This window comes from Sceloporus undulatus, unplaced genomic scaffold (assembly GCF_019175285.1).
Source record: "Sceloporus undulatus isolate JIND9_A2432 ecotype Alabama unplaced genomic scaffold, SceUnd_v1.1 scaffold_6242, whole genome shotgun sequence".
Lineage (NCBI taxonomy): Eukaryota > Metazoa > Chordata > Lepidosauria > Squamata > Phrynosomatidae > Sceloporus > Sceloporus undulatus.
The window spans coordinates 1-3,190 of record NW_024809161.1 but is presented as its reverse complement, the minus strand read 5'-3'; the positions used below and the strand labels follow the sequence as shown (position 1 = coordinate 3,190).

The 3,190-nt window shown below is 37.4% G+C and overlaps 1 long non-coding RNA gene across 1 annotated transcript; it reads left to right on the top strand.

Moving 5' to 3' along the window:
• The first annotated feature begins 686 nt into the window (after positions 1–686).
• On the top strand, positions 687–3,150 carry LOC121918224. The gene is made up of 3 exons (XR_006101187.1): positions 687–815; positions 1,505–1,607; positions 2,521–3,150. It is a non-coding gene; the product is annotated as an uncharacterized LOC121918224 (long non-coding RNA).
• The last annotated feature ends 40 nt before the right edge of the window (positions 3,151–3,190 follow it).

Below are 3,190 nucleotides of genomic sequence, written 5' to 3'. Positions count from 1 at the left end.
TCTGGGTTTTCAATTGAATCATATTCTGAAATGATAGTGCTGAATCCTCCCCCCCCCCCCAGACTCATCAACTTCATGATCTCTCTGGTAAGCAGAAACCATATGGTTATCTCCATGCTAGGAACAGCTAAACCTACTAAGGCTATGCAGCCATTTTGACTCAATAATGAAGCAAATCAGGCCAATATGTACCAGCTCCAGACCATATTAGAGTAGCCCAATTTGGTTCTTGTGTGGAACAGAAAATCCAAAGCCTTTCTGACCGGTTTGGAAATCCAAATATAAAAATATGTGCAAAAAAAGCTAGACAATTTGTCTCCAACATGACCAGATAAGGAAACACCAACCTAGCCTTATGGAAAGCCAAAGAATGGCACTGGGGGGGGGGGTGTTACATCCCATGCTTTTGTGGAGAACAGTGCCTTGGTTTTGAAAGGAATTGGAAGGAGGGTATGGCTTATGTTCAAGAAACACCTACCTATATACTGTATCTCTGAATATGAGAATGTGAAAGAGCATGAAAGAGCTGTTATGAAATTCTTTGGAATTTAGCCATCTGATCATCCTAATTCCCAACAGCATAATTATAGCTCTGTTTGGAGTGTGTTTACTACCTGTCAATGCTTGCACTAACAGATTTTGCTTTATAAAACCTTCTGTGAAATTCAGTTCTCTGTTGTTTTCTGAAGGTAATCTAAAATGGAGGCTGCAAAGTGAAATTTACATTTGCACAGCAAGTGTGCCCTTCATAATTGGGGAGTTTCAGCACAAAAAGAGCTTCAAGGGGAAAGAGAGGAACAGCAACCTTGCTTTGGGTGAGTCTTCTTTTACAGAGGGGGAGGGGGCTCTATGAGATTTAGCTGTAGCCTTTCCAGATATTTTGAATTACAGCTCTATCCCTTAAAATAAACAGTGCACTCTTGGGCTGATAAGACTAGTTATCCGAAACAGCTGAAGGGTTTGGATTGTCAGGTATTTTAATACTTCTGCAGACATACTGTAATAGTTTACAAATAGAAAGAAATGTTGAATTCGGAAGTTTCAATGAATGCAGCATTTTCACATCTTCCCTGTGAAAGTATTGCACATTGCCCAAGTGCATCCCTATATTTATAAGATTGACAGGGTAGTTTCAAGAAATAAAATATGAACGAAACAATGTGCATAGTGGTCCCTCAGTATCCACTGGGGCTTGGTTCTAGGACATCCTGTGGATACCATAATCCTTGGATGCTTAGGTCCCATTATATACAATGTCATAGTAAAATAGTTTGCTTTGGGGGGTGGAGGAACTGTGTGAATATTTTTGAACTATGGTTGGTTGAGTCCATGAATTCAGAATCCATGGATACAGAGGACCAACTGTATTCTAAAATGTAAACAGATAAAAAAATTTTAAAAGCACAAAAAATACCTTTGACAGTAGGATAAAGTTGCAGGTAGATTTCACAAATAAAAGTACGAATTAAGAAAGTGTCTTTAAAATTTTCAAATTTCAATACAGAATTTTTGCAGCCCAGTATGAAGAAGAGAAATCAAGAAAATGGAAGCAGGATTATCAAAAATTCAACAAAATCACGAAAAGGTTTGACAGAAGGAAGATACAGGTGGGATTTATAGCAATAGAACAAAACTGGCAGATATTTGCATCCCTATTCCAGTTACTGTACAGTGTTGGCAATCTTGCCTTAACCCCAGTATATCTATATGTATGCTATATGGGAATATAAATACTGAAGTAACGGTAATAATTTAAATTCAAGGTGAGCACTTAACTTTTGTAAAGTGCCATAATCTATAAAGCTATCTGTTGTTGGTTTTTTAAAAAAACTTTGTATGTACCCATCCCACTGTAACTACCACAATAGCTTTTTAAACAAAATTCTAAAAAAGAAAGACATGAAAACGTAGTTTTCTGCTTTTCATGTGAACACGGTCTGATTAACAGTTTCTAGTCAGAACATTTCTCCCCAGATTAGCCACATAAGGAAAACACAAGGGTTGGAAGAAGAGAGAGAGAGAGATAAGGTTTAGTGAGGGTGGGACCATGTAGCTAACCTCATGTTCATGTCTGACTGTCACTGTATCTGCACATACATCATCCACCCTTGTCTTATTGCACTTTCAGTAATGCTAATGCCAAGTGAAGAGGAAACAAAACAAAAAAGATTTAGAATATTTATTTCCTTTCCTTTCAGTAGGTGGATGAGTGAGAAATGAAGTTTTCAATAATCCATTTAACTGTTTCATTATCTCCCAAAGTCAAAAAGGAATGAATAGGGAAGAGGAAGAGCAAATCATTTATATATTTTTCAACTTTATTCAGGTTAGGTTTTTAGTACAGTAAAGTAACAGAAATTTAGATACCAACATAGAATTAATGTATGTGGGAAATGAAGAGTCCTGTTCAATATAATTAACATATGTTTTTCAGCTACTTCTTTGTAAATGTTATATAATCACCACATAAAACACCATTTCTATGTCTGATTTATATTAAACAATTATTGTTTGATACAGGTTGATTATATGGACTGTTATCATAACAGCATGTTTGTGGCAAGGAATAATCAATTTAGGATTCTGGACTTCAGAGCAACTTGCAACTGAACATACAATGGATCCTGAGTGCTTTTTAAATGTTGTAAGTTAGATACTGAGTTGACCAACGGTCTTTAGCAGGTGCCATAAAGGTCAAAAGGGCCATTGCAGCCCACTTGTTCCATGACAACTCAGAGTCCACTGTCTCTTGTTTCCTTTTTTTATTGTCTCATCATGGGGCTTCATGTTAAAGACATTGAAAGGAGGTTTTCCATGCCTTCTTCACAGTACTAACAAGTGTTCCTATCGTTCCCCTTCTGTTGTGTCTGAAAGATGCTTTGCCATATCATCCCCCCACTACTGCTACTGCCCAGTAACTGTTTGGCATATTTAATCTGGTTCCTCAGCAAAAACCTGTCTCACATAGGCGACTCTATCAGCAGCACTACTTTCAGCAGCATAGCCTCTTGAAATGATGTAGACCTGAGTCAAACTGACTTGGACTTAATTTTGACTCAAGTCAATTCAATGAATTGAATTGTACTTGACTTTACAAATATGACACATTGTCTTGACTTGACTTGAAACTTGTATATTTTAGTGCAGGGGTAGGCAACATTTTTGAGCCGGGGGCCGGGTTGGTGTCCCT